Source organism: Lissotriton vulgaris, unplaced genomic scaffold (assembly GCF_964263255.1).
Source record: "Lissotriton vulgaris unplaced genomic scaffold, aLisVul1.2 SCAFFOLD_170, whole genome shotgun sequence".
NCBI lineage: Eukaryota > Metazoa > Chordata > Amphibia > Caudata > Salamandridae > Lissotriton > Lissotriton vulgaris.
The window spans coordinates 893,659-903,165 of NW_028241432.1; positions in this window are offsets into that span (position 1 = coordinate 893,659).

The following is a 9,507-nucleotide window of genomic DNA, read 5'->3' on the forward strand; positions in this document are numbered from 1 at the left end:
TTAGGATCAGTACTGGGCTCAAAACATGCAGCCCTGAGGTCTCTCATGATAGCAGGTGGTTAAATAGAAATTCGCTGCTCAGCTGACCCTGTAGGAGCAACCGTATGCCAAAAATGTAAGCAGAATGAGCTTTTCAGTGAAAAGCAGCCAGGCACATTTTAGCTAGTTTTACTTGTAAGTGAGGTTGGAAACGCTTTTCGGGCTCAGTACTGGGCTCACAACATGCAGCCTTGAGGTCTCTCATGATAGCAGGTGGTTAAATAGAAATTCGCTGATCAGCTGACCCTGTAGGAGCAAACGTATGCCAAAAATTTACGCAGAATGAGCTTTTCAGTGAAGAGCAGCCAGGCAAATTTTAGCTAGTTTTACTTGTAAGTGGAGTTGGAAACGCTTTTCAGGCTCAGTACTGGGCTCAAAACATGCAGCCTTGAGGTCTCTCATGATAGCAGGTGGTTAAATAGAAATTCGCTGCTAGGCTGACCCTGTAGGAGCAAACGTATGCCAAAAATGTAAGCAGAATGAGCTTTTCAGTGAATAGCAGCCAGGCACATTTTAGCCAGTTTTACTTGTAAGTGGGGTTTGAAACTCTTTTCAGGATCAGTACTGGGCTCAAAACATGTAGCCCTGAGGTCTCTCATGATAGCAGGTGGTTAAGTAGAAATTTGCCACTTGGCTGACCCAGCAGGAGCAAACGTGTGCCAAAAATGTAAGCAGAATGAGCTTTTCAGTGAATAGCAGCCAGGCACATTTTGGCTAGTTTTACTTGTAAGTGGGGTTGAAACGCTTTTCAGGATCAGTACTGGGCTAAAAACATGCAGCCCTGAGGTCTCTCATGATAGCAGGTGGTCAAATAGAAATTCGCTGCTCAGCTGACCCTGTAGGAGCAACCGTATGCTAAAAATGTAAGCAGAATGAGCTTTTCAGTGAAAAGCAGACAGGCACATTTTAGCTAGTTTTAATTGTAAGTGAGGTTGGAAACGCTTTTCGGGCTCAGTACTGGGCTCAAAACATGCAGCCTTGAGGTCTCTCATGATAGCAGGTGGTTAAATAGAAATTCGCTGATCAGCTGACCCTGTAGGAGCAAACGTATGCCAAAAATGTACGCAGAATGAGCTTTTCAGTGAAGAGCAGCCAGGCAAATTTTAGCTAGTTTTACTTGTAACTGGGGTTGGAAACTCTTTTCAGGATCAGTACTGGGCTCAAAACATGCAGCCCTGAGGTCTCTCATGATAGCAGGTGGTTAAATAGAAATTCGCTGCTCAGCTGACCCTGTAGGAGCAACCGTATGTCAAAAATGTAAGCAGAATGAGCTTTTCAGTGAATAGCAGCCAGGCACATTTTGGCTAGTTTTACTTGTAAGTGGGGTTGGAAACGCTTTTCAGGATCAGTACTGGGCTAAAAACATGCAGCCCTGAGGTCTCTCATGATAGCAGGTGGTTAAATAGAAATTCGCTGCTCAGCTGACCCTGTAGGAGCAACCGTGTGCCAAAAATGTAAGCAGAATGAGCTTTTCAGTGAATAGCAGCCAGGCACATTTTAGCTAGTTTTACTTGTAAGTGGAGTTGGAAACGCTTTTTAGGATCAGTACTGGGCTCAAAACATGCAGCCCTGAGGTCTCTCATGATAGCAGGTGGTTAAATAGAAATTCGCTGCTCAGCTGACCCTGTAGGAGCAACCGTATGCCAAAAATGTAAGCAGAATGAGCTTTTCAGTGAATAGCAGCCAGGCACATTTTAGCTAGTTTTACTTGTAAGTGGGGTTGGAAACGCTTTTCAGGATCAGTACTGGGCTCAAAACATGCAGCCCTGAGGTCTCTCATGATAGCAGGTGGTTAAATAGAAATTCGCTGCTCAGCTGACCCTGTAGGAGCAACCGTATGCCAAAAATTTAAGCAGAATGAGCTTTTCAGTGAAAAGCAGCCAGGCAAATTTTAGTTAGTTTTACTTGTAAGTGGAGTTGGAAACGCTTTTCAGGCTCAGTACTGGGCTCAAAACATGCAGCCTTGAGGTCTCTCATGATAGCAGGTGGTTAAATAGAAATTCGCTGCTAGGCTGACCCTGTAGGAGCAAACGTATGCCAAAAATGTAAGCAGAATGAGCTTTTCAGTGAATAGCAGCCAGGCACATTTTAGCTAGTTTTACTTGTAAGTGGGGTTTGAAACTCTTTTCAGGATCAGTACTGGGCTCAAAACATGCAGCCCTGAGGTCTCTCATGATAGCAGGTGGTTAAGTAGAAATTTGCCACTTGGCTGACCCAGCAGGAGCAAACGTATTCCAAAAATGTACGCAGAATGAGCTTTTTAGTGAAGAGCAGCCACGCACATTTTAGCTAGTTTTCCTTGTAAGTGGAGTTGGAAACGCTTTTCAGGATCAGTACTGGGCTCAAAACATGCAGCCCTGAGGTCTCTCATGATAGCAGGTGGTTAAATAGAAATTCGCTGCTCAGCTGACCCGGCAGGAGCAAATGTATGCCAAAAATGTACGCAGAATGAGCTTTTCAGTGAAGAGCAGCCAGGCAAATTTTAGCTAGTTTTACTTGTAAGTGGAGTTGGAAACGCTTTTCAGGCTCAGTACTCGGCTCAAAACATGCAGCCTTAAGGTCTCTCATGATAGCAGGTGGTTAAGTAGAAATTTGCCACTTGGCTGACCCAGCAGGAGCAAACATATGCCAAAAATGTACACAGAATGAGCTTTTCAGTGAATAGCAGCCAGGCACATTTTAGCTAGTTTTCCTGTTAAGTGGGGTTGGAAACGCTTTTCAGGATCAGTACTCGGCTCAAAACATGCAGCCCTGAGGTCTCTCATGATAGCAGGTGGTTAAATAGAAATTCGCTGCTCAGCTGACCCTGTAGGAGCAACCGTATGCCAAAAATGTAAGCAGAATGAGCTTTTCAGTGAATAGCAGCCAGGCACATTTTAGCTAGTTTTACTTGTAAGTGGGGTTGGAAACGCTTTTCAGGATCAGTACTGGGCTCAAAACATGCAGCCCTGAGGTCTCTCATGATAGCAGGTGGTTAAATAGAAATTCGCTGCTCAGCTGACCCTGTAGGAGCAACCGTATGCTAAAAATGTAAGCAGAATGAGCTTTTCAGTGAAAAGCAGACAGGCACATTTTAGCTAGTTTTAATTGTAAGTGAGGTTGGAAACGCTTTTCGGGCTCAGTACTGGGCTAAAAACATGCAGCCCTGAGGTCTCTCATGATAGCAGGTGGTTAAATAGAAATTCGCTGCTCAGCTGACCCTGTAGGAGCAACCGTGTGCCAAAAATGTAAGCAGAATGAGCTTTTCAGTGAATAGCAGCCAGGCACATTTTAGCTAGTTTTACTTGTAAGTGGAGTTGGAAACGCTTTTCAGGATCAGTACTGGGCTCAAAACATGCAGCCCTGAGGTCTCTCATGATAGCAGGTGGTTAAATAGAAATTCGCTGCTCAGCTGACCCTGTAGGAGCAAACGTATGCCAAAAATGTAAGCAGAATGAGCTTTTCAGTGAATAGCAGCCAGGCACATTTTAGCTAGTTTTACTTGTAACTGGGGTTGGAAACTCTTTTCAGGATCAGTACTGGGCTCAAAACATGCAGCCCTGAGGTCTCTCATGATAGCAGGTGGTTAAATAGAAATTCGCTGCTCAGCTGACCCTGTAGGAGCAACCGTATGCCAAAAATGTAAGCAGAATGAGCTTTTCAGTGAATAGCAGCCAGGCACATTTTGGCTAGTTTTACTTGTAAGTGGGGTTGGAAACGCTTTTCAGGATCAGTACTGGGCTAAAAACATGCAGCCCTGAGGTCTCTCATGATAGCAGGTGGTTAAATATAAATTCGCTGCTCAGCTGACCCTGTAGGAGCAACCGTGTGCCAAAAATGTAAGCAGAATGAGCTTTTCAGTGAATAGCAGCCAGGCACATTTTGGCTAGTTTTACTTGTAAGTGGGGTTGGAAACGCTTTTCAGGATCAGTACTGGGCTAAAAACATGCAGCCCTGAGGTCTCTCATGATAGCAGGTGGTTAAATAGAAATTCGCTGCTCAGCTGACCCTGTAGGAGCAACCGTATGCTAAAAATGTAAGCAGAATGAGCTTTTCAGTGAAAAGCAGACAGGCACATTTTAGCTAGTTTTAATTGTAAGTGAGGTTGGAAACGCTTTTCGGGCTCAGTACTGGGCTCAAAACATGCAGCCTTGAGGTCTCTCATGATAGCAGGTGGTTAAATAGAAATTCGCTGATCAGCTGACCCTGTAGGAGCAAACGTATGCCAAAAATGTACGCAGAATGAGCTTTTCAGTGAAGAGCAGCCAGGCAAATTTTAGCTAGTTTTACTTGTAACTGGGGTTGGAAACTCTTTTCAGGATCAGTACTGGGCTCAAAACATGCAGCCCTGAGGTCTCTCATGATAGCAGGTGGTTAAATAGAAATTCGCTGCTCAGCTGACCCTGTAGGAGCAACCGTATGCCAAAAATGTAAGCAGAATGAGCTTTTCAGTGAATAGCAGCCAGGCACATTTTGGCTAGTTTTACTTGTAAGTGGGGTTGGAAACGCTTTTCAGGATCAGTACTGGGCTAAAAACATGCAGCCCTGAGGTCTCTCATGATAGCAGGTGGTTAAATAGAAATTCGCTGCTCAGCTGACCCTGTAGGAGCAACCGTGTGCCAAAAAATGTAAGCAGAATGAGCTTTTCAGTGAATAGCAGCCAGGCACATTTTAGCTAGTTTTACTTGTAAGTGGAGTTGGAAACGCTTTTTAGGATCAGTACTGGGCTCAAAACATGCAGCCCTGAGGTCTCTCATGATAGCAGGTGGTTAAATAGAAATTCGCTGCTCAGCTGACCCTGTAGGAGCAACCGTATGCCAAAAATGTAAGCAGAATGAGCTTTTCAGTGAATAGCAGCCAGGCACATTTTAGCTAGTTTTACTTGTAAGTGGGGTTGGAAACGCTTTTCGGGCTCAGTACTGGGCTCACAACATGCAGCCTGTCTCTCATGATAGCAGGTGGTTAAATAGAAATTCGCTGATCAGCTGACCCTGTAGGAGCAAACGTATGCCAAAAATTTACGCAGAATGAGCTTTTCAGTGAAGAGCAGCCAGGCAAATTTTAGCTAGTTTTACTTGTAAGTGGAGTTGGAAACGCTTTTCAGGCTCAGTACTGGGCTCAAAACATGCAGCCTTGAGGTCTCTCATGATAGCAGGTGGTTAAATAGAAATTCGCTGCTAGGCTGACCCTGTAGGAGCAAACGTATGCCAAAAATGTAAGCAGAATGAGCTTTTCAGTGAATAGCAGCCAGGCACATTTTAGCTAGTTTTACTTGTAAGTGGGGTTTGAAACTCTTTTCAGGATCAGTACTGGGCTCAAAACATGCAGCCCTGAGGTCTCTCATGATAGCAGGTGGTTAAGTAGAAATTTGCCACTTGGCTGACCCAGCAGGAGCAAACGTATTCCAAAAATGTACGCAGAATGAGCTTTTTAGTGAAGAGCAGCCACGCACATTTTAGCTAGTTTTCCTTGTAAGTGGAGTTGGAAACGCTTTTCAGGATCAGTACTGGGCTCAAAACATGCAGCCCTGAGGTCTCTCATGATAGCAGGTGGTTAAATAGAAATTCGCTGCTCAGCTGACCCGGCAGGAGCAAATGTATGCCAAAAATGTACGCAGAATGAGCTTTTCAGTGAAGAGCAGCCAGGCAAATTTTAGCTAGTTTTACTTGTAAGTGGAGTTGGAAACGCTTTTCAGGCTCAGTACTCGGCTCAAAACATGCAGCCTTAAGGTCTCTCATGATAGCAGGTGGTTAAGTAGAAATTTGCCACTTGGCTGACCCAGCAGGAGCAAACATATGCCAAATATGTACACAGAATGAGCTTTTCAGTGAATAGCAGCCAGGCACATTTTAGCTAGTTTTCCTGTTAAGTGGGGTTGGAAACGCTTTTCAGGATCAGTACTCGGCTCAAAACATGCAGCCCTGAGGTCTCTCATGATAGCAGGTGGTTAAATAGAAATTCGCTGCTCAGCTGACCCTGTAGGAGCAACCGTATGCCAAAAATGTAAGCAGAATGAGCTTTTCAGTGAATAGCAGCCAGGCACATTTTAGCTAGTTTTCCTTGTAAGTGGAGTTGGAAACGCTTTTCAGGATCAGTACTGGGCTCAAAACATGCAGCCCTGAGGTCTCTCATGATAGCAGGTGGTTAAATAGAAATTCGCTGCTCAGCTGACCCGGCAGGAGCAAATGTATGCCAAAAATGTACGCAGAATGAGCTTTTCAGTGAAGAGCAGCCAGGCAAATTTTAGCTAGTTTTACTTGTAAGTGGAGTTGGAAACGCTTTTCAGGCTCAGTACTCGGCTCAAAACATGCAGCCTTAAGGTCTCTCATGATAGCAGGTGGTTAAGTAGAAATTTGCCACTTGGCTGACCCAGCAGGAGCAAACATATGCCAAAAATGTACACAGAATGAGCTTTTCAGTGAATAGCAGCCAGGCACATTTTAGCTAGTTTTCCTGTTAAGTGGGGTTGGAAACGCTTTTCAGGATCAGTACTCGGCTCAAAACATGCAGCCCTGAGGTCTCTCATGATAGCAGGTGGTTAAATAGAAATTCGCTGCTCAGCTGACCCTGTAGGAGCAACCGTATGCCAAAAATGTAAGCAGAATGAGCTTTTCAGTGAATAGCAGCCAGGCACATTTTAGCTAGTTTTACTTGTAAGTGGGGTTGGAAACGCTTTTCAGGATCAGTACTGGGCTCAAAACATGCAGCCCTGAGGTCTCTCATGATAGCAGGTGGTTAAATAGAAATTCGCTGCTCAGCTGACCCTGTAGGAGCAACCGTATGCTAAAAATGTAAGCAGAATGAGCTTTTCAGTGAAATGCAGACAGGCACATTTTAGCTAGTTTTAATTGTAAGTGAGGTTGGAAACGCTTTTCGGGCTCAGTACTGGGCTCAAAACATGCAGCCTTGAGGTCTCTCATGATAGCAGGTGGTTAAATAGAAATTCGCTGATCAGCTGACCCTGTAGGAGCAAACGTATGCCAAAAATGTACGCAGAATGAGCTTTTCAGTGAAGAGCAGCCAGGCAAATTTTAGCTAGTTTTACTTGTAACTGGGGTTGGAAACTCTTTTCAGGATCAGTACTGGGCTCAAAACATGCAGCCCTGAGGTCTCTCATGATAGCAGGTGGTCAAATAGAAATTCGCTGCTCAGCTGACCCTGTAGGAGCAACCGTATGCCAAAAATGTAAGCAGAATGAGCTTTTCAGTGAATAGCAGCCAGGCACATTTTGGCTAGTTTTACTTGTAAGTGGGGTTGGAAACGCTTTTCAGGATCAGTACTGGGCTAAAAACATGCAGCCCTGAGGTCTCTCATGATAGCAGGTGGTTAAATAGAAATTCGCTGCTCAGCTGACCCTGTAGGAGCAACCGTGTGCCAAAAATGTAAGCAGAATGAGCTTTTCAGTGAATAGCAGCCAGGCACATTTTAGCTAGTTTTACTTGTAAGTGGAGTTGGAAACGCTTTTTAGGATCAGTACTGGGCTCAAAACATGCAGCCCTGAGGTCTCTCATGATAGCAGGTGGTTAAATAGAAATTCGCTGCTCAGCTGACCCTGTAGGAGCAACCGTATGCCAAAAATGTAAGCAGAATGAGCTTTTCAGTGAATAGCAGCCAGGCACATTTTAGCTAGTTTTACTTGTAAGTGGGGTTGGAAACGCTTTTCGGGCTCAGTACTGGGCTCACAACATGCAGCCTGTCTCTCATGATAGCAGGTGGTTAAATAGAAATTCGCTGATCAGCTGACCCTGTAGGAGCAAACGTATGCCAAAAATTTACGCAGAATGAGCTTTTCAGTGAAGAGCAGCCAGGCAAATTTTAGCTAGTTTTACTTGTAAGTGGAGTTGGAAACGCTTTTCAGGCTCAGTACTGGGCTCAAAACATGCAGCCTTGAGGTCTCTCATGATAGCAGGTGGTTAAATAGAAATTCGCTGCTAGGCTGACCCTGTAGGAGCAAACGTATGCCAAAAATGTAAGCAGAATGAGCTTTTCAGTGAATAGCAGCCAGGCACATTTTAGCTAGTTTTACTTGTAAGTGGGGTTTGAAACTCTTTTCAGGATCAGTACTGGGCTCAAAACATGCAGCCCTGAGGTCTCTCATGATAGCAGGTGGTTAAGTAGAAATTTGCCACTTGGCTGACCCAGCAGGAGCAAACGTATTCCAAAAATGTACGCAGAATGAGCTTTTTAGTGAAGAGCAGCCACGCACATTTTAGCTAGTTTTCCTTGTAAGTGGGGTTTGAAACTCTTTTCAGGATCAGTACTGGGCTCAAAACATGCAGCCCTGAGGTCTCTCATGATAGCAGGTGGTTAAATAGAAATTCGCTGCTCAGCTGACCCGGCAGGAGCAAATGTATGCCAAAAATGTACGCAGAATGAGCTTTTCAGTGAAGAGCAGCCAGGCAAATTTTAGCTAGTTTTACTTGTAAGTGGAGTTGGAAACGCTTTTCAGGCTCAGTACTCGGCTCAAAACATGCAGCCTTAAGGTCTCTCATGATAGCAGGTGGTTAAGTAGAAATTTGCCACTTGGCTGACCCAGCAGGAGCAAACATATGCCAAATATGTACACAGAATGAGCTTTTCAGTGAATAGCAGCCAGGCACATTTTAGCTAGTTTTCCTGTTAAGTGGGGTTGGAAACGCTTTTCAGGATCAGTACTCGGCTCAAAACATGCAGCCCTGAGGTCTCTCATGATAGCAGGTGGTTAAATAGAAATTCGCTGCTCAGCTGACCCTGTAGGAGCAACCGTATGCCAAAAATGTAAGCAGAATGAGCTTTTCAGTGAATAGCAGCCAGGCACATTTTAGCTAGTTTTCCTTGTAAGTGGAGTTGGAAACGCTTTTCAGGATCAGTACTGGGCTCAAAACATGCAGCCCTGAGGTCTCTCATGATAGCAGGTGGTTAAATAGAAATTCGCTGCTCAGCTGACCCGGCAGGAGCAAATGTATGCCAAAAATGTACGCAGAATGAGCTTTTCAGTGAAGAGCAGCCAGGCAAATTTTAGCTAGTTTTACTTGTAAGTGGAGTTGGAAACGCTTTTCAGGCTCAGTACTCGGCTCAAAACATGCAGCCTTAAGGTCTCTCATGATAGCAGGTGGTTAAGTAGAAATTTGCCACTTGGCTGACCCAGCAGGAGCAAACATATGCCAAAAATGTACACAGAATGAGCTTTTCAGTGAATAGCAGCCAGGCACATTTTAGCTAGTTTTCCTGTTAAGTGGGGTTGGAAACGCTTTTCAGGATCAGTACTCGGCTCAAAACATGCAGCCCTGAGGTCTCTCATGATAGCAGGTGGTTAAATAGAAATTCGCTGCTCAGCTGACCCTGTAGGAGCAACCGTATGCCAAAAATGTAAGCAGAATGAGCTTTTCAGTGAATAGCAGCCAGGCACATTTTAGCTAGTTTTACTTGTAAGTGGGGTTGGAAACGCTTTTCAGGATCAGTACTGGGCTCAAAACATGCAGCCCTGAGGTCTCTCATGATAGCAGGTGG